Source organism: Aythya marila (genome assembly GCF_965140915.1).
Source record: "Aythya marila genome assembly, chromosome: 1".
NCBI classification, from domain to species: Eukaryota; Metazoa; Chordata; class Aves; order Anseriformes; family Anatidae; genus Aythya; species Aythya marila.
In genome coordinates this window covers 76,882,202-76,904,589 of record NC_139042.1, presented here as the reverse complement: position 1 = coordinate 76,904,589, position 22,388 = coordinate 76,882,202, and the positions used below count along the sequence as shown (strand labels likewise).

General features: G+C 37.9%; 1 protein-coding gene across 1 annotated transcript in view; it reads left to right on the top strand.

The window, feature by feature from the left end:
- Positions 1 to 4,615: 4,615 nt before the first annotated feature.
- The window catches only part of MID1 (midline 1), a 245,479-nt gene continuing 227,706 nt past the window's right edge, over positions 4,616 to 22,388 (top strand). The window contains exon 1 of the mRNA XM_082782121.1: positions 4,616 to 4,685. The gene's annotated coding sequence lies outside the window, so the exon portion shown is untranslated. The remainder of the gene's footprint in view (positions 4,686 to 22,388) is intronic.

The following is a 22,388-nucleotide window of genomic DNA, read 5'->3' as shown; positions in this document are numbered from 1 at the left end:
TAAGTAATATGGTCAAATTTTATAAGAAATGCTTTATTACTGAAGTAAGTTGCATTAAGGTTGTAAAATTGAACACCAGATCAGGAAATAATAAAAAGTAAAGGTTGTATCATAAAGTTAACTGATCCGTACAGCTAGTGTTCCCCTGATAAGGTACATGCTCAGCTGCCTGCAGTACGTGCAATTGTGAGTTACTGCTTCTGAGTACCCTTAACCTTTTAGTTTCTTCTTTCTTATATATTTTCATTTACAGCCTTAATGTTGAGTTCTTAGGTTCTTAGGTTCTATAGGTTCATAGATTAATTTTATTTTGCCTCTGTTGGAATAAAAGAGTAGCATAAATTGACAGAAAAGCATATAAAAACCCTATGCCTTCTTTTGTCTGGGTGAATAAATTCTGTGCTATGTCTACAGCTCTACATCGTTTGTTGCTAGCATGCCTGCTAACAGGGACTGACACGTTTGGCTTGATGTATCTGTGCATTCCCAGTTATAGTCATGGAACTAATGGCTGAGAGGTGTTATCAACACTGTTCTAACCACAGATCCAAAATACAGCACTAACCAGGCTATGATGACAGCTAAATCCGTCCCAACCATAACCAGTACATTTCCCCAGGTAGCTTGGAGAAAGCTATACTCTACAGAAGAGCATCTTGTTTGTGGCTTTTTCAATTATTAAACCAAAAGCCTGAGCACAATTCTCATTAATGCATCTGTGCAGACTACCACATATCTTACAATGCAAAGTTAGTAGTCTGTGTGTGTAGAAGATTTTAAAGCCAATGCAGAAATAACTCTGGTGGACTTAGAAATAGTAATAACATACTCAGAGTTTTAGGTATTTAAGATAACAGACCTTTTTGATATGGAAAGAGATGCAGCATGCTACTGTATATCTCTGGGGCGATTTGTATGTTAAATGAAGGCTGTTAGAACTGAATCTACCTTATGTGTAAGGTATTTACTGCTGTCATTCTAGCAAAGTATGTTACGTGATTTGAGGACTAGGTAATGAAGCTGAGAATAAACAATGAACTATTGAAGGAATGATCTAGTTGCAGTCCAAGAGAACAGAGCATGCATTGTGGGATGCTCAATGATGCACATCTCTAAGGGAAACCGAAGATGTAAAGAGGCAGATACCAAGATGAGGTAAGAAATTTTGTCAATATTAAAGTGAAAGGAAGTGTTGCCACTGAATTGAAGGAATCAGAACTTCAAGAATGCATTAACAGCTTAATTCTGGAAACTGTGGGGCAACAATTTCTCAATGAAATTTGAGAAATCTCTATTACCCTACTTACCTGGCTAAATTTAGCCAGTTTATTGAGTTGCTCAAGTGTGGACAATTTCAGACTACAAAGAACTTCAAAAGGAAACCTTGTCCTTGAGTAAGAATTCAGTAAAAGGAGACTAAATCCTCTGTGTTACCACCCATAGCTTTTAACGGGGAAGAAAAAGTCAAGGCAGATATTTAGACATACATGTCAAGATTAGGGACTAGCATTGTTTGTTTAATAGGAAATTAATTTCTGGATGTATTTTACTTTCAATCAAATTTTGCCATGGAAGTGACATGGCAACGTAAACAGTGACAGGACTGTGGATTTAACAAATGGGCAGAAATGGGAGAAGGAAAATCCATCAGTCTTTTAATAAGAAAGTATAAGAGGAAATATTTCTTATAAACCATCTTTTGAGATAAAGAAAATATGGCTAGTGAGGCATATGGCAACTGGCAGTCATCAGGAACATAGCAGTACTCTGATCAGCCACAAGAACCTGTCTGGGACTGCTCCTCTACTGGACAAAGGTTGTTGGGCTAACAAATAGTTACTATCTCAAAGGCAGGAACTAAACTAACCTTAGTAAACCGTTTGTACAAATTGTGCACCGGAAACGAGCTAATGACACCCTGAATGAGAGCGATTACTTAAATGTTGATTTTTTGCCAAAAATAACATGGAACACTGTGACACAGAAAATAACATATTGTCATAACTTGCATTCATTTCTACTGAATCTTTTAATGCCTAACGTTAAAAATAATATATTTTAGATATCTGCTTAGAGATTTTCCAACATACCCAGACTGAATGCAGGCTCAGAACTACTAGAGCTCTTTCTGAAGAACAGGAGAGATTGGTTACAGGGTAATTAACATTATCTTGGCATCATTTGCAGATAATGCACGTGCGACAGCCAAGTAAATGAAAGTAATAAGCCTAGGCTTATTACCCTCAGCTTCAGGAATTAACTGGATTGCTTTCATTTCAGAAAAAAATGTATTTCACTACACATTTTAAATAAAGGGAAGAAATTCTCTCCTACACAGGTAGCATATGGAGGACTTGAGGAATTTTCTCATGTTTTTACCAGTGCTCTGCTGAAGTCATGATTTGAGGGTCAGTAGCTAAAGCATTCATGCCTGGCTATAAGACCCCAAATCCTATGACTGATTCATAACATGTTGGTTGCGTCAGGGATGGAGGTAAAGGAGGATGTAAGGTACAGAATATGACAGCTAGTTGAGATTTTGATTGGAAAAATAAATTAGTCATACAGGCATTGAAGAAATGGTAGGAAAATCCTTGACTGGGGTATGTTTTGTGGGCTCTGAGTTGGCTAACAAAAAGAGGGCTAACCTAAAGATAGGTGTCAGCCATACCTGAAGTAACAACTATTCTGGCATAACATCCCTTTTAACCATCCTTTGTTGTTGCAGTTTTGGGAATCTGATGGATTTTAATTGCTTGCTTCATGTGAAAAACTGATACTCAGTCAGGAACTGGTCACAAGCTCACTGGTGTTGAGGGAATACAAGGCTGTGTAGACCAGCTTTGCAGTAACTTGGCACGGCTGACATACTCTTACACTGTGAAGCCACAAGCGAATTACATGTCCTGAAAGAGTCCCATGAAGACCATTACACCATGCCCCTGGCCACATATGCCTGATTCCCTATACACTGTACAGAGAGACTATTTTAGATATATTTATTGAGTCTTACAGCTTTTATTGGTATTGTTTCTCATTTTTCTCCACTTATAAGCAAAGCTCCTGCAGTATCAAAAGGTTGAATGTTTATGCCTCAGGGGAAGAGAAAAATTATAATGAAAGAAGTATTGAAACCATTAGGAATGGTCATTAGGAATAGCTTTTCTGTGCAGTATATTATTTGATGATCTTTAAGACATATATTACATGGGGATAAGAAAAGTTCTAGTCCACTGGATAATGGTAATTCCCAGCTTTTGGGTGGTACTCTCTGGTTTCTAAACAACCGTAGGTCACCAGGAAGCAGAATTTGTGTCTCTTGTCTGTCTTGAGTTATAGGCAATACATCTGGAGGAAAGAAAGAAAAAAAAAAAAAAAAAGATATGTCTTGGAGTTCAATGCACTTTTTTTGTTGTTTGTTTGTTTTTTAAACACCAGCCTTTCCTCATTTGACCAAATCTTTTAACCCTTCTCATTGTCACTGAATTCTTGTTTTCATTTCATCCACCATTTGCTTTTTTATTATTATTATTTTTTTTCTCTTCCTTTATGTTTTTTGTCATCTGTCTCCCCCTACATATTGTCAGCATTGTAGCTTCTAAGAGGGCCATAATAAATAGGTGAATCTTGACCAGATAGAATAAAGGGCAGGGAAGCATATTTCATGATTTTCCCTGTGATTAATTAGTTATGTGTTAAGGTTCTTCAAACTATTGAAGCTGTGATTGCAGAAGGGGTTTAGTGAGTAGTGGGTGGGCAAGAGGAGTCAAGAATATCTGAAATACATGTGTCCTCCTCATTCTGCAGAATGCAGCGTATTATTGTTCTAGGTACCCAGTCTGTCTCTGTATTTTTTTGTTTAGGTAGGGGTGTGTCTGTTAATATATCACAATCACACCTCTCTGACAAAGACAGATCTATCACCAGAAGCTTAGCTATTACATTGTATAGAAAAGGAAGTGGAAAACAGTAAAACAAGCTTTTCTTACACAGCTTTTTTCCATTGACAGCAGTATTGCAATCCTCATTTCCTAACTTTTTCACATACCATTTGATATATGGCAGTCTTTCTGTGAAAACTCTGATAGGATCAGAATTATTTTGGTGCTAACAGAGTGCGCGTGCTCATGCTTTTGTCACCTCGTGTGCTTTTCTTGAAGTAAAATATAGGTTAAGGGAGAGCATTTTGTAAAATATCAAGTATTTTATGCAATACTAACATAGCACTCAGTATTAGTAGAGCTGTGAGAAATGGAATAGCTTGAGAGGTTTTAAACGGTGTTGCAATGAAACTCTTCTCCCCTCCGAAGCCAATTCAGAGCTACACCAGCAAACTTCAGGCGGGCAGGCAGCCCCATTTGGTATCTGTGGAGTTAACCAAGTTAAGCTCGCTCCCGGTTAGCCTCTTTCACCAGGAATGCAATTAGCGTTCACCTATATAAGGAAACCTGCCCGACAACGCGGAGCTGGGGCTGGAGCTGGGGCAGGGGCGAGCGGCGGTGCGGGGCTGGACAGGGCACGGCGTGGAACCGCGCAGCAGCAGCACAAGCAGCAGCAGCGCAAGCAGCAGCAGCAGCACAAACAGCAGCAGGGCAACCCAGCGCCCGGCCGGGAAGGACTATCCCCGCTTTCTTCAACTTCAGGCCGGGAAGAAAACTGCCTGGGGGTTAAAAATGGAGAAGCAGGTATGGTGACGCGCAGCCTTGCGGCTGGAGGGTGGCGGGGTGAAGTGCGGGGTGCTGCTTGTCCTACAGCTGCTGTTCCCTCCTAAAATGGATTGCGATTTAATAGGGGTTGGGAAGCAAAAGTGCGCTTCTTGTGTGCAGCAACAATTACTTTATTTTTTTTCTGGCTGTTCCATGTGCTTCTAATTCTCATACACCTTCTTTTTGCTCGGGAGATTATCAAACTTTCTTATCTCTGATGGAACACAGACGTTAGCTGGGATTGGAAATAGGGCTGAGATGCTTTGCTTAACTCCTTGAATCTCTGCAAATGCAGAACTTTATGATCCTATCCTGTCTGGAGAAGAGGTCCTTGATTTTGTAGGTTAAAATGTGCACTTTGTACAAGGCGCTCTGTTCAGCATTCCCAGGATTTTGGTGTACTTTATTTCATTGTGTATGAATGCAGCTCAGTCAGCATAGCTGGAATGCATTTGCGGGAAAACAGGGAGTTCCTGCAGCAATAAAGATCTTTCAGTGAGTTAAAAAATAAGCTGTAGGTACTGTTTAAGAAGTGTAAGCAAAACTTGTTCTTCTACAACAGGGATTACCCCAGGTTCAAAACAAGCTTTTGTGTTGCTTAGGAAATATTTACATATTCTGATAACCTTTACAACAGCCTCTGTGTAAAATACTGACAGAGAGAGACAACAATCTGTTCCTTGTAGATTTTGGCCAGGACATAATGAAAATTCAAGTTGAAATCTTACTTCCAGCAGCTTTCTAGCTGGAAGAAAGCTGTTGTGCTGTCCTTCAGGACAGTTGCTGTTAAGCATCAGCATGTAAATTGTGGAAGTTTCTTCAAGTTTTATGCAGTTATGGTATAAAAGATAGGAATGAAATTATACTTTGAGCTTTCTGAGAAGTGCCTTCTAAGAAAAACTGCAAAAACCTATTCAGAAACAGGTGGCATTTATTTTCAGAATCACTGCTTTTCTGACCTTTGCAATTGGTAGACATAAGATTGCTTTACACTAATTTTCATTGTTAATCATATTTATGTAGGCATGTGCACATGAATGCGCTAGTTATGGGAGTTACAGACACATTTTTGCTGGGAGACAAAGTGGGAAAGTCAAGTGCAGTCCCATGACTACAGGCTGAGAAGCTTTCGATGAAGATTGTGTAAAAACCCTCTTCTAAATATTTCAAATTTTTATGAATGAATGCCTGCTTGGAGTTAGTAATATGATATTACCTGATTAAAATTGAGACTAACTGTCAGGATTAAAATTCACTTGTGTTGATATTGATTCTCATTCATTTATATGTAAGACATTTACAAACTCCTGACTATGTTTAGCTAAGCATTAATGGCAATGACATAATAATAGCCATAACAGTCCAGAAGGGAATTTTATGACAGCTTCAACATTGCAAAGAAGGTAGGTAACATGTTCCTAAATGCTGCTTCAGTACTACAGCTAATGGGTTCATTGCCATGAAACAGCTTTGGTCCTGATGGAAAACACCACAGCAAACAGTGTAGGACTGGTGGACTAGAACTGTAAATTTAACTTGTTTAACTTCTCATCATGGTAGTTTCCAGTCCACTTTGCATATAGCATTTATTATTGTGAATTGAGTGAGAGCACAAAGGAAAGATTTTAGCAGGGGTGTTAGTAATTAAAGTATGAACTTAAAGGACAGAAGAAGGACCAACATACTATTAAATCAGCTTTCTTGTAGTCTATCCAGTAAATTACATTGCCCCTGTCAGTTTAGTGTCTAGCCATTCCACAATTGTTAATGGTCTTTTGGCTTCACTATGCAAAGTGAGACAGAACCCTGGTTCAAAGCGTACACAGTATCTTTTGGGCTCCATGAGCTTACTCTACCCTAAGATCTAAGCAGCCACCTAGGCTGCAGACTGCCCCTAGGTGAGCTTTCTGGCTGTGGCTCTTCCAGGGAGACAAGAGGCACTGTGGGGTCTCATCCCCTCAGGCCACAACATGTGCCTTGTTCCTTCCTCTGCCTCCCACAGCATGTGTAACACACCAGGACATGCCTAACACCAGTGTCTACCCTGTGTTTTTTGCCTCTGCTTGGTGCTGTGTCCATGGTGTTGCATGAGTTTTCATTGACTTGGATGCACTATAAAGCAAGTTATTTTCTAACTAGGGTATGTGGATGGAAGATATATCCCAGGAAAACTATCCTCGTTTACAGTGAGAAAAGAATTGCGAAGTAAATGAAGCAAGTACAGGGTAGACCTTGTGTATTGTCTCAAATCCCAACAAAATCTGATAGCTGTGGCTGGATTATAGAATGACTCTTCTGTTTCCTGAGCTACTGCAAACCAACCTCCAGCCCTACTCATTGGTCTTCAATCCATGTGATGTGTTGTATTCACTGATTAAAACAAGAGCTAGCATTCACTGTGACATAGTTTAATGATTAATTCTTCATTCAATCAGTGATTCCTTGATAACAGTTTTAATAGCAGACCCATGTTCAGGGTTTACAATGGTAAGGTATTGGACTGTATAGTTTGAAAATGAACATCCTGAACCCAGGCAAAGATGCAGCAAGTCTGCATATGTCTATGGTACCATCTTGAATTGTGTAACAGAAACAAGACTGAAGTGAAAAAGAAATATTTGAATTTGACAATCTGGAGTTTAATGCATGACTGAATTGGTATTTTTGTTTGTATGCCAAAGGTGAGAAGCACCACATTTATGGGTATGACAAAAGCTTTGATTACTTCGACCATAATTTGGACCAAATATTTTTTGCCTCTCTTTCTTACTGATGAGTCACTGGTGGTTTAAATTCATGAGAAGTTTCACTCATTTGTCGCTTTTAAAACACCGACTGCTTGATGTATTTAGCTTTTATTGCCATGTTTTTTTGTTTAGAAATGAAAGGCCATAACAAATGGTTTAAATGTTTTTCATATTTAGTAACCTGTTCATCCTACAAACAGAAAATTTGTTTGTATGCTTTCTAGACTTAAATGGAACCATCACTGCATATATATTTATATATATATATATATAATTTCTGATTTGCATGCAATTTGAAACAGAGTGGTCCTACACATTGGCAAGAGGAGCTGGGCACATCATGGTTGTTGTTTTTTTTTCCTGTTACCTCTTATCACTTTTTCAATAAAAAGAAACACTGACTTTCAAAGGTGTAAATAGAGAGCTTGAAATAAAAAATGACCATGCTGTACTAGTTGTGCACTCCCTTTAGGGTTTTGTTAAAGGTTTTACCATTCCATTATGCTATCATTTTGTAGTGTAAGCATTTTATGTGGCATGTGTGATTTCATTGCCCTAAAGTGACCTTGGGAAATTCCTTATTTCCCCTGAAGCACATGCCTAATTGAAAATTGTCATCCGCAGTTGCAGAGCTCTAAGGAAGGAATCTGGGAATAATGCAAGGGGGAGATGGGCATCCAGAGAGTGACTCGGGTGAGAGCTGTTCTTCTGCGATGCTCATTGTACTGCATGAGTTTAAATCTTTGCTTTGAGGACCAATGATAAGGAAGTACAGCGAAGACATCTTAATCTGTCTGTCCAATCTGTCTGCCTGATGTTGCTATCCAGAGATCACATGGTCTACAAGAGGTGTTTGATTTTTTTTGTATCTTTCTTTTTACTGCTGTCTCCCTCTTGTTCCAGCCATTGGTAAATGTCTCTGGAATTTTAAAGTTAAAAAATATCATTCCAAATCTGAACTGCATTTTCTAGTCCAGCTGCTGTCCTCATTCCCTGGAGCCCTGCTTGGCTCTGCTGAGCCACTGAGTTGGAGGATAAAGTTATGATGACCACAGTCTTTAACCACGACATAAACTAAGACATTTCATTCCCTGCTAGAAACTGCTAGCCTTGCCTTGCATGGCAGCTCCTGTGAGCATGTGTGCTTGGGAGACATGCAAATGAAGGAGGCAAAAAGCCGGGCAGTGTAAAGCTGAGGAGTGGCACTTTGTCAGATCAGAGGACATTAAGCTGTTCCCTGAATTAATAAAAAGAAATCTGCAGCATCTATATATTTATTCACTAATGTGTAATGTAATTGTTTAGGGAAGGAAAAAATTGAAGTATTTTAATTAAAACTGGCTGAGAAACATAAAGCATGAAAAATCTGTGATAAAGATGTGGAACTGCAGCTTTATCATGCCTTCTTGTATGTTTATTCAGTCTGAAAAAATCAGAAAACTACTAGGCTGAAGATTAAACTTGCAAATTCTCCAGTCTTGTTATCTCAAAAATAGTCTGCTTTCTGTAGCCTTATGATTCAGTTTTTTTGTTTGGTTTTGTGTTAAATCCAAGTTACAAACTATTGATCTAAATTAAAGTATTGGAATACACACTACTTTGAGACTCATACAGGAAAATATTGAAAATATGCAACTTATTTTAGTATTTGAGTTTACCAGCTTCTTAGAAAAGATTTCCTTGCTTCTTTCATTAAAACAATATTAAATCTATTTTTTTTGATGCTGTAACAGATAACTAGCATGTGCTGTATTATATGTGTATTATATGTTCAGCAAGATATTTAAGAATATAGTTGAGGCCATAAGTCTGTACATAAATAGACGCATGTTTCCCAACATCTATATCTGGGATTTTAGTACCTGTTCTAATTCACATGCTGCTAAATTCTCTGCTCAATTTTAGTAAAAATGTTATCATGTGATGCTTTGGACAGAGCAAATAGCAAACTGCTGTTTGCTTTTAGCTAAATCAGTCAATATTTGTAGCATTTTTCTTGAACAAATCAACATTTTTTTCTTTTTAACAGCTTTTTGTAAAACTCCTCTGAGAGGTGGATGTCCATTTTCACTTTTTTCCCTCTGGTAGTTTCACTCAATGGCAGTTTTGCCATTGGTTCTCTGGATGAAATATCAGCAAAAGAGTAGTTGCCTTTGTTAGATATGATTATATGAAGTCATACATAACTTCAGCTTCTTCTGAGACTTTAGTGAAATTTACATTCAGTGGTATGAACGAAATGACATTTTTGACACCTCATGCATAGTTCTAGCCATTCCAATAGGCTGAGAACAGCACTGTTTGTAATGCACTGGATTACAGAGCCAATAGGGTGTCAGCCCATAAGTGTCACGACTTGTCCACTGTGCTCTTCCAGCAATGCATGTGCTGCTGTGTTTCCAACATTTTTTTTGTAGTTACCCAGCCTGGAAAATTCCATAAAACCTCAGATCAGGCCTCCTGAGGTGGATTTTTTGGGGCACGTTTAATTTCACTACGTATAAAACAACAGTAGTGTTGCTGCTAGGTTAATGCTGTAAAACAAGCAATGGTTTTACTACATTTCATATCTTTGTCTTGTTCACAAGAAATTCCACACCGTTTTAGCTGAGGAGTTTAGGTATTAGCAGTTAATTATGAATTCTTACCTTAAGTATGGCAGCATGCCACGAAGTGGTTTGGGATATCCTATTGGTTGTTCATTCAAAGTTATGCAGCTGAGCTTAACACTCCAGTGGGCAATTCTGGATACGTTGTGTTTTGCCTTTGATATGTTGCCATACCACCACCATTAGCACAGTGCTTAGACTGCAAACATCTGTTTGCTTTTATTGCACATGTGTTGCTTAAGATGTTCTGTTTTTACATGATGTAAATCACTGGACTCAACCAGCATTGCATTTGTTTACCAAATAAACCTTAAATTTTGTCAGTAAAATATGTCATATGGGATAACATATATGACATAGGCAGAAAAAAAAAACACTGTCAAGTTCATGTCTGCAGTCACAAATATTTCTAACCATTACAACAATACACCAGTAGTGTTTGTTTTTTTTTTTTTTTTTTTTAACTGCATGGAAAGAGACATTTACATGTCAATACAGAAGTAAAGATTGCAGTGAGATGGACATGCAACCACACACCAGACAACAATGATGGGCATAGAGAAATGAACCAGACATTGGAAAAAGAAGTAGATGAAATCTGCATATGCTTCATTCCAGAATCTCACCATATTCACGGCACAAAACAGAACAAACACTTAAAAGAGAAGCGAAATACATGTTGATATAGGGCAGTCTATGGTGCCATCTTGATTGCAAAGGTTACCTGGGTTTTGAAATTTAGCTGTTGGTCTCAGCAACTGTTTAGCAATACCTTGTTGGTACACTGGTGCTTCAGACACATCTTGGTTCTAATGTGCACCATTGAAGACTTCTAGAATGCACAACAGAATTGTTTTGATTTAGATTAATGAAAATGAACTCGGTGAAATGACTTACAGTTGTTAGCTTGCATCTTAATTTTAGAGGTTAACCTAATGTGCCTCGAAGGTTTTAGTTCTTATGTTTCTGTCCCCTTAAGAGACGAATTTGAATGTTTTGTCTATGTCACATGAGAACTAAATCACAGAATCACAGAATTTTCACAGAACTAAATCACAGAAAACATGAGGAGAAAATGGAAGATTACAGCTGAGTAGAACCATCAGCTGAACAGTCCTTTATTCACCACAGACAATTTAAAGTTTTGGTGTGTGCAGAATTGCTGGATGTGAAAAAATGTTTTCTATTCAGAATGGGTTTAGGAGACTGAAAAGTTTAGTTGATGGAGTTGGTATCATGTGTAATGTTCCCAGTGCATCATCTAGGCTGAGAGAGCTAGAACTAAATTCAAAAGTAGTCTGAGCAGCGGGCAAGCTGGTCAGAAATCAAGATAAAATGAATTAAAAGAAGCACATGTCACTACAGTCAGGAATGAAAATATTATTCAATGATGGAAAGTGGGGAATCGTTCAGTCAGAAGCATCTGTGGGCTATTGCAAATTAGAAAATGAATGCAAGTCACCAATGTGACAAAATGTTGAAACATGAACATGTCATTCTGGGACTCATTACTGAAGGTATTGTATACAAGAGGATGACAGCTTATTATTTTGTCCTGTTCCACTGTGATAAGTTCCTAGACTGAATTATTTTTCCAGTTTTATACATGATAAAGACATATGCAGACAAGCTGGAGAGAGTATAATAGAAAGCAGTTGAAAAAATTTAACAAGAAAACCTGACCAAGACTGCACAAACTGAGTATATTTTAGGTAAAACCTGGATTCCCAGAGTGCCCTATACAAGATCTCTTAAGAACACTGCCTTCAGCTGAAGGACTAAGGAGCAGCTGAGCTCTTCCTGCTACTCCAGCAGATGACTGTTGCCTGCTCCTGTCTTCATGTGAGTGCAAAGAGTGAACCCGGAAGTACATGCCTGGGAGCCAGATGGAGCTGGGGTTGTTTTTATCTCCACCTTAGGCCTCCAGTTCCCGTTCTCTAACCAGCTGGTTGTAGATCAGCAGAGGAATACTCCTGGGTGCCTCCCTTATCTTAGGGATCAACAGGCTCAGCCTTAGACTGGTATTATATCTGCAGTGTACAAGACAGTGGAGTGAAATGATGCCATGTTCCCTTCACTCTTTCTTATGTTATAGTCTCATTGCTTTGGAACTTGGGATGTTCGAATAGTTACTTTGCTTTTAGCTTCCACATGGGTCTTAAGTGTTATAACCAAGTAACCTATTTTAACACTGGCATTAAGAAACAGCAAATACAGAGATGATGTGAACAAATGAAAAACCTAATAAAATCATGCCAAAAAGTAAGTGGGACTGCTTACACATGTGAAACCATTGCTATTTAGTTTACAAAATGCATACCTTTTCCTCTTATTAGAGCATTATATAATCTATACAATAAAAACCAGAACAATAGAGTCTCTGTAGATGTAAAGCAAGAGAGAACACAACTACTGCAAATAAATGTGAGGGAGTTTAAAAAAAAAAAAAGAAAGAAAAAAGAAAAAAAAAGAAACCACAACCACAAAAAAAAAAAAAAAAAAGAGCTTATGTTAGTGCTGGAGTGAAGATTGTTCTCCCAAGCACTGTATTGAAGTAGAAGGTATGCCTGAAAGTTACATGACAAAGTTCTCCTTAGACAGCACAGTGGAGTGTTTGTGTAGTTGTGTAAAATGTGTTATTGATGTGCTATGAGCAAAAAATTAGTACATCTCCCATGTGCTGAGTCGTTTATTACTGTCGATCGATGTTGTACACCGTAGCCCAACATCCAATATCCATTAAGCTCACTATGAGAATACAAGGCAAAGCATTTGATCAGTCAGGTTCCAAATTAAAGTTGATGATCCAAGAGAAGGAGAATGTAAAAATAGAAGAAGATAAACATGGAAATGGAACTGAGATTGATTTCTTCTGCTTGATACTTTCCATAACCTCATTCTCATGAGTCAGCATTTCAGAATCAGTCATTTCAAGAGGTTGGCTAAACTGAAATCCTAAATGGTGATTGTGTCTGAGATGCACAATGGCAAAACCTGAAGTGTTTACCTTCCTAAAATTAATTCACACATATTGTCAATTATAAGAGATGGATTTATAAGAGTTGTTATGGGAACCTTTTCATAACTATATTTTAATTAGCAGAAAATTTCTTCAATATCACAAGCATCCTCTTGAACCTGTCCATGTCTTCACTTGTCTGTGAATGGACTAGTTTTCTCTAATGGAGGGTGGGGGTAGGGGTAGGGAGCAAATGGGTTGTAGCAGGAATATATGGTAGCAAAAGAAACTGCTTTCTACTGCATTAATGTGAACAAGGAACAGGTATAGCAGGCAGAGGCTGAATAAGCTTCTCTCCTTCCTACTGCAGCCAGGGGGCTGTTTGTCAAAACCACTTCTCTGACCAATATTTAGCCTAAGTGTTGAGGTGAGGCAGCCACCATGAATTTTCAGTTTTCTAGGTGAGAACATATACATGTAGTTTCATGACTAGGTCCTTCGCATTGCAAGAGGGATCCCATAACACATTGCTGTTGGAGTTGCTGTTATCTTCCACAGTGATCTCTGACTTAATCCAATCCTTATTTGGAGCACAGTGGAAGGGAATGTTGTCTCAGACAATCAATGTGTAACTGTTAGAAAATACTCGTTTAGTGATGGCAATCATTACTATGATTTTTAATTACTGTCCTTTGGGACTGGAGCATATTACATTTTGTATTCATAGGCAACATCACTATCTGACTCTCATTTCTGAGGTTTAAAGTTCTGCATCTAAAAATATTTTGCAAAAATTAAATTGAACCAGACTACTAAAATATTCAGTAATTGTAGGCAACTGTATAGCCATATGTCTATTCCAAAACAGCTTTTAACATTTTGCCTAGAGAAATATCCTCTTTTAAGTGCTTGGACAAGTTAAAGCTAAAACTTGTTTGAAAGATGACATTCTTCTAAGCAAGGTTCAGTAATTCTCCTAGATCAGGACCATGTTAGGAGTTTCTCGTGTTTTCATATACTATAGATAGATGTCAAAGTAAAATCCAATGTGACAAAACATGACAAAAATCTCAGGTATGGTACTAATATTCAACAGAAAGCAACCTGTATCTTTTAGTGAGCTAGAACTGAGTACTTTTTTCCACTGAAGTGATTAGAGACTAGATTGAGAAAGATGGGTGTTATGAGCAAAGTTCTGCAGTGCTTGACTTGTAAGTGCATGAAGTGGGATTTAAGGCTTTCATTGATGTGCCTTTCCTAATCAGTACCTCAGAACAAGACCTATAATACAGAGGATAATGAGCTGCCAGAAGAAATGCCTTCCCTTCTGTGGAGTTCAGGGAAAGCTTTATGTAGTAATTTCATCTGCCTGGGATGTTCTTTCAAGTGTAGTTGCTAACAAATGTTCTACCAAGGGCTGTGAAGAGCTCCCTGTTTTTTAATCATAGCTAGACGTACTTTTGGTTTGGTCTACCTTTTATATGACAGACTATCTTGCCCTGGAAATGCAAGAAGTGTGCTGAAGACTTCTCCCTGACTGAGAGAAGGTTCCAGTGTATGTTCAGTATTGCCCAGAAAGGTGGTGCTATGGCCAAGAGGTGTCATATTTGTGTTGATACAAACTTATTTCCTACTGTAACAACTGGGCCACTGAGGGAAAAATAATGTAAAACTCTGGGCTTTGTGGTCTTCTGGTGAGAGCTATCACAAAAGGAACAAGGTACCATGGCTTGTGGGCCTCATTAAGATCATTTTTGTATGTTTTACATTATACAGATGTTAAGGAAAAAATCCTAAAGCACTGAGTCAAGGACTTTTTCCTCCCACATGGAGGTCATAAACACTTGGGAGATGAGACAGAGGGAAAAGCAAGACTAAATTAAAATAGGCTTTCAATAGTCTTAAAAGCTCTATGTGAAGTTAGGCACCTCTGGCTTCTGGCACTTGTATTAGTTTGGGCTCTTGAATTATGAATAGCTGGGACAGCGTTTAGGTACTGAGCTCTTTGTACAAGCTCTGAATCAGATTTACATTTACCTTAGATTTTTAAAAAACAAAGTTCTTCTGGGTTAATGTAGCTTCTGTGATACATCCAAGCATTGAAGTCAGTGTTATCATTTACAGCTGATTCCTAGGTCTTGTGTTTAAGCTGCTGCCCATTTTTCATAATGGGATGAACTGAGATGTAGCTGTCGAGCACACTACTAGAAGGTGGCAATACTCTTCCACCTCAGGAGAGACTGTTCTTGAAGACTTTTCTTCCTTGCCCATGCTAAGTGTGTGGTCTGGTCCACTTGGAGTATTCCTCCTGGTGATATACATCTGACACAGCTATGGCTTCCTTTCTGTGAATGATCAGCAGGTGGGATTTTTCAGTGTAGCAATATTAGTCTGCCTGCAGTCTCCTATGGGAGAAAGGAGTAATTTACGAACTACTGAGAGCAGAAAGCCCTGTGTTCATGGGACCACAACATGATTTCTTTCCTGTGACCTCTTGTAAAAATTATGATGCAAGATATTGAGGCTCTGAACACGACTTAATATGTTAGTCCATGGCAAGAGAAATTTTTAAAGATTGCAAGTGAGTAATGAAGACACTGTCTCTGTTACTAAAACTCATCAACAGTAGTTATGTTTTGCACCTGAGGGAGTTTTTTCTATTGTTTCCTATGTTCATTGTTTAATGCCTGCCACTCCTTTCTCATGCTCTCAGATTGGCAGAAGTTGCATGCCCGTGTGCTGTTTCCAGTGTAGTCTGTGCTTAGTGTTTGGTGCCAGAAACACAGCTTCCCTTTTCTCCATCGTGCTGACTTCGTTTGTCTTCCCTGAAGTTTCTGTGAAACCATAGGAAGAAAAGGGCTTTTAAGATATTGTAAAAAGAGAAAGGGTCTTGACTTTTATGTCATGCCTTGTTAGAAGCCCACACTTAGTATTAGACAAAGGATTCCAGACAGTTGGCATCTCTCCAAAATGACTTATGGCTTTGCTTTTAAAAAGAGAGATCCCAAGTGCAAGTGACTTGAATAACAGAGAATTTAATGTTAAGACTATAATCTTTTATAATCATCTTCCTTTTTTTCTTCTAATGTAATACAGGTATAATTCCACTGTAACAGATATTTGCAAGCACAAATAAGTTTTCCTTGTGACTCTACAGGTGTTACAAATACTGATGTGCTAAAAACTCACTATTCGTGTATCTTGTAGAATTTAAGAAAATTCATTCTTCTGATTTCAGACAATAAAGATGAAACATCTCTTTCTGCTTCAGGAGGTATTCTTAACCATATATGTTGCTCTAAAATTGAGTTGCAAGCTATTAAACAGAAACAATAGGGTCAAGGGGCATGTTACAAACTTCCTTGTCAGTATCGTGTAGCTTTTCCAGTGCAGTGTTTATCTGCCTCATATTCAAAATGGTGGCTTTTAAGAATACAACTGTCTGGAAAGATTTCAAAGGCATGTAGAAGAGGATTTTTTTTTTTTTTTTTTTTTTACAGTTTTTCATTCCAGCATGTGTAAGAAGGGATGTTGAATGAGTATTACAGAAGCACTTAAACTTCACCGATCAACATATATAAATTCATATATAGTGTGTGACAATTTTGGGAAGAGATCTGTATCCAATTATAAATTCTTCTTTGTTTTATGAGTAACATTTCTGTGGAATAGTCTTCCAAGGGAAGTGGTAAAGCTGTGTACTAAACCATTGGCAAATGAACTGTATGAAGTCTTTGAAGGCTCTTCAGAGAACAAATCTGAAAAGAATGGAGGTATGGACATGATGACATAGCGGAGTTTCCTTTTCTAAGTACTGGCTTGAATTTTGACCGTTGTGCAAGCCATAACAAGCTGTCTTAGAGCCATTCGGGTATGCCAAATTACAGCATTCAGTGCAGATGAATGCCTTCCTCCATCACTGCTATTAGAGAATTTTCTGACTGAACTGTTGTTTATTTGGAAATATGTATACAATAGAAATTTGAGAGGAGTGTTTGCCAGTCGAAATAAGGATGGAGTCTCTGTAAAAAACGCAGGAAGCAACCAACTCTGAAATAGTAAGTGTCCCACCAGTTAGATCACCAGTCAGAGTTACAGGACAGAGACACTCAGGTCTATCATCATTTTTCTTTATTTCTTTATTCTTTATTTCATGATTTTCTTCATTTCTGTGATGAGGTATCAACAGAAATCACTGTGGGCTTTATAGCTCTGACATGACAAACATCTCATAAGTGTAGCTCAGAAGTGCAAGCTGCTGCATTTCACGCTTACTAAAGGTCCTGTAAGATTTGTAGCATAGTTCTGCATTTAGTACAGACAAATCTTGTGTGATACCTGTGAGCACAACATTCAGTGTTCTATTCTAAGAGCAGCTTGACGCTACTTAATTAGCAAAGGAAAATTAGTTATATATATATTTCTGGTTCATGCTGCTTTATTTATTAATTTTTTCATTACATGTTTTTGATTGAAAACCTCAGCTATTCACAACAAAGTTTTTGCTGGGCTGATCTCATTTTGACTTCATTCATTACAAAAAGGCTCTTCAGTCTTAAGAGTGGCTGGCAGAATGTGGCATGTGGAGGAGAAATGTAGAATGCAGCTTCATAGTTGCAGATAGGCTTGTTTTCTCTTCTCTGATCTTAGAGTCAGGTTTAAGTTGTTGCTAGAATGGAACCTGTTATGTCTTGAATGGATCACCCCAATCCTGGCTGCTCTCACCCAGCTTTGGGCTGCTTTCAATGGCTCCTAATGTTTCATTTTGTTCATTCTTGTCTGTTTTATTGTTTTTTTTGTTTGTTTGTTTGTTTTGTTTGTGGGTTGTGTTTTTTTTTTTTTTTTTTTTTTTTTTTTTTTTAAGACCATTTAAGGATTACTCAAGTGTTGAATGAGGCATTTCTGAAAATAATACTGTTTTCTGCCTAGTTCCGACTGTACCAATATTAAATAATTTATCTTGATAGTATTTCTTCCTGTGCCTTCTTTCTTTGCAATAAAATAAACTAAATAAAAAGTTTGTTGGAGTCAGAACATGAAGAAGCAGACAAGTATGGTCCTACAAGGGAAGTGGTTCTTCTTCTGCAATGACTGCTCTGTGAAGCAAGTTGAATGGACTTTGTTTTAGACCTGTGCAGCTGGTGGCTTCTTATACAATGTCATCAGTGCCTGGAACAGGTTCAAATGGTGCTTAATATGGTGATGCTTAACCAGGTGAGCTGCCAGCTTCAGGTTTATGATGAACCATTCAAATGTGACTGGATTAATATCAGGGCACCAGTGCTTCTTGTGAGGCATCCCTTCCAAAGAGAATGTCTGTCCTGACTCATCCATGGCTTCATTGGCTTGTCTCCCTGACCAGAGCCATGAACGTTTTTCCCCACTCTTGCAGATATGCTTCTTAGGCTTTGATCCCCCTTTCTCAGAAACTTGATCATTCCTTGCTGAAAATCCTTTTGTCTGGTAAACATGAGCTCTGGCTAACCCAAGCTCACAGGTTGTTAGTGAGAAGAATCCTTGAAGCTAAAAACTTTATCTGTTGTTTTTCAACTGTGTGCACATATGATCTCACTGACAAACCTAGTATGTCACTCCCACTGGAAACGAAAGCTGTATCCTACAGTAAATGTTCCCGTACCATCTACATAAGCTGTCTGTGTTGAATTTACCTCACTAGCCAGTTTACAGTGTGTTGCAGGTTTTTCAGTGTTTTTCAGGTTTATTCCATCTCAGAATTAATTAAGCAGTATAAAGAAATTATATATCCTGCACACAAAGTTTCAATGTTTAAATACTTATAAAGGGTTAATGAAAGAGTAGCAGATTTGCATATAGTTTGAAAAAACACTGAAACATTGTTCCCATGGGAAACTGGAGAAACGGAAGTAGAAAAAATTGAATTTATTGCAGATATCACTTGCTGTGTTAGGTCATGTGGACCAGAACAGGGATTTAAGGCCCTGAACCTTCAAACGCTTATACACATGCTTAACTTTACTACCTAGTGCAGTCCCATGTAAGTTAGTAGGTCTACTCATGGCAATTAAATAAAATGTGTAAGAAAGCATTCTTAGGAGTGAAGCTTCATATTTGATTTTCAATATATCAGAAAAACAGTGAAGGGTTTTGTGGAGTGGCTTAACAGATCATGCTGGTAGCTAGATAATTTTTTTGTCTGAATTTTGAATGGATGGTAAGGAGCCTATGCCTTGTAAACTGAAAATATCAGTAATACCTCCCTGTAAGTGTAGCAGTGAGTGAAGTCTAACTGCTAGGATGCAGAAAGACTGGAGTCTGGAATATTTTACGGATGCTAGCTTTTCATTTTGCTCATCCTACAGTTTTTCTGAGATTGGCCCCAAAATATTCTGACAGTATTAAAAGCTGTTCCTCTCTCTTTACCTATCACAGTTTGCTAACCAGCATTTTCATGCAAGATTTGAAGTGGAATGTTGTAAAGTTATATGCTTTTAGTCTGTAAAACTCTGGACTCTGTCCAGCAGACCATTTTTACACGGCCTGGATACTTTTCAGACAAACAGGATCTGTACTAGGGTGCAAAACTTTAGACAACTGATGCATTCTTTAAAATAACTACAAGTTGGCTCGCTGCCTCTTATAGGAGTCTGTTAAGACTCCCCCACTGCTGCCTAGGAATATATTTGTGGAATTGTGAGTGCCAACAAAGTAACAAATTTAAAGGTAAGTTTTCTTTCCTCTGGCACTCTGAGAAATTCTTTGTAATTTATTATACATTTAAGCAAGATAGGTAAAAGCACTTAATACTTCTGGGTGGACATACATGTAATTTCAGGGAATAAATATTTTCTGATTTATAAAAGGCAAATATGTCACAAGAGTTCTTTTTTCTTCTTTAGTGATAGACTAATTTCCCAAATCCATGAAGTCATTCCCTACAGAGATTTGTTCCTTGATATTCTGCTAAGTACTTTAATTTGAGCATCCCTCAGAAATGTTCTGCTGTGGGTAGATACTCCTGTGAACCCATCTGGTGAAAACTTTACTCCATTTCCTTGCAAACATCCAAGAGGCATTAGTTTCCTGCCTGCTCCTACACATTTCTTCCTTGTATTTTTTTAGCCCAGGATATCTGGATCTTCATTATTCTCCATCCTTTTTACTTTACAGGATTATCTCCAACTCCTGTTAATTATCTGTTCCTCCCTATAGCTTTGGTGGTAGCAGATTGTTGCATCTCCAACTGTTGGATTCAGATGGAGATACTTCATCAGAAGAGAGAAGTATCAGTTCTTGTAGACTGGACAAAAGAGGGCTAGATGGGTTCACTTTTCATCTCCAAAGTAATTGAGCAGGTTATCTATTTATAAATACCTTATCTATGGGTGAGAAGGAGCAAGGTTAATCGAGAAGACATCTACAAGAGAAGAGAATGGTGGCTTTTGGCCACTTTTCCCATGACCAGCCTACAAGGAAATATGGCTCCAAATGATCTTCTTTTAATATGCCTTTTTACACTTGAGATGGGCAATTTGGCAGGAATCATACAGCTTTCTCCACGAAGCAGAAATTTGGCTTAGTCCCTTAATACACCTAGCTAGAGAGCAACCCTATTGCCAAAGACACTAGCAGAGACTGCATTCTTTATGCAGCAATGAAGTTGGATATGAGTAACTGCATGTCTAGAAAGTCTGTCACTTTTAAACTGAATCCATTCTTTAATTCCAAACTTGCCTCACAAGTGAATTGCTTGGATACTTGGATTTTTGTGCCGAGGTTAGCAGGGAAAATGTTGGAGTCTTTAGTACTGTTAATTCTAAAAGTGAACTCCCTGCTAGGGCTGCGAATGGCTTGTGGCAGTTACAAAGCCACACCATTACATCCCAAATGTGCAGACATGTGCTTCTTCAAGTTTTCCCATAACTAAAAGAACCCACTTGGCTTTCCTTGTGATGTTCATCATGGCTCTAGAAAGACAGGTGAGCTCAGGCTGCCTTTAAAACTGTGGATAGTGGTGGTGATGTAGCCAAGCCAAACTTTTGTAGGGGTGATCAGTTGCTTTGGCCCCTCTGGATACATAGGAAAAGCTACAGTCTGGCCCCCCAAAAAACTATGAAACATAGGACCAGCTGTGTGCCAGTGGTTTTTCTGCCTTAGGAGACATTCTTCTCTTGCCCTTTTCCTTCCAAATATAACCTGGATTTAATCACAGTCCTTATACCAAGTTTTACAGGATTGAGCTAAACATCAATATATTTAATTCCATATATTCATTCCTTGCTTTCTAATTGTTATTTATTATTTTTAAATTAGATAAATCTTGGCTACATCTACATTTTTTTTTTAAGAGGGACCTATTCTGAGGGCTAAATGTAACAGTTCTTATGGATAAAAACTAGATAAGCAGATTCAGGAGGAAAAAGTATTGCTGAGTAGCAGTGTTTTATTTTAACCTTTTTGCAGTGGAACCATAACAAAGACAATAAAGGGAGAGGGTCTGAAAGCATTGTGTTGGAGTTGCAATATTGGTTGGCTTGTAAGCTCTCTTTCAGAGCACTGTCAAATCAATGGTATCTTTTAAAGCCTGAAAAACAAACTTGACAATTCTTCTCATGGTTTATAGAGTTGTAGAAGAAAAATATGCTTTGAATTATTTTTGAATAAGATCTTAGAATAATTAAATAAGGGTGTGACATGGCCCTCAGTTCGGCTGAGTATAAGGAGAAGCTGTGCATGTGCAATGAAATGCAAAATTTGACTCTCCACAGAGTTATTTAGTGAAGAAAACAAATGTATATTCTTCACTTTTTTTGTTGTGTTTTTTATAGCTGTCTAATAATGACAGGAGGTGTTTTAATTTTCCATACGCTGTGAAAGTGACTGTCAAAAAATAACCTGGGACTAATCAATATGAACATCATTTGACAAATTCTTGACAAATATGAATGCTAACTTTGTTATTAAAGTAACCCTCAGAATGTAGAAAGTGCTGTTTTAATTTAATTATTATGAAAAGAAGCATTAAATGGTAAAAATGAACTTCCGGCAAAAAGTAAAATCAGTATCTCTTGATTTTTTTTACCTTTTTTTTTTTCTTTTCCCTGAGACTTACCCACCACCATGTTAAGCAAAGAAAATGTAGAAACACTTCTTGCAGTGTTTCAGCAGGCAGTATTTAGCTTTGGTTGTATAAAATGACAGTGCTCAGGAAGGTACATGTATTGAATTACTCCATTAATAGAAAGGAGATGCTGGTACAGTAGTTTTCCCCCAGGCACTGAGTTTCACAGGTGCTGTAATCATGGTGGGCTACAATGATAGTACTGTAAATGCAGAAATAACAATTTGCAATTAGATGCATTTTTGTGTGAAATGTGATAAATCAAGG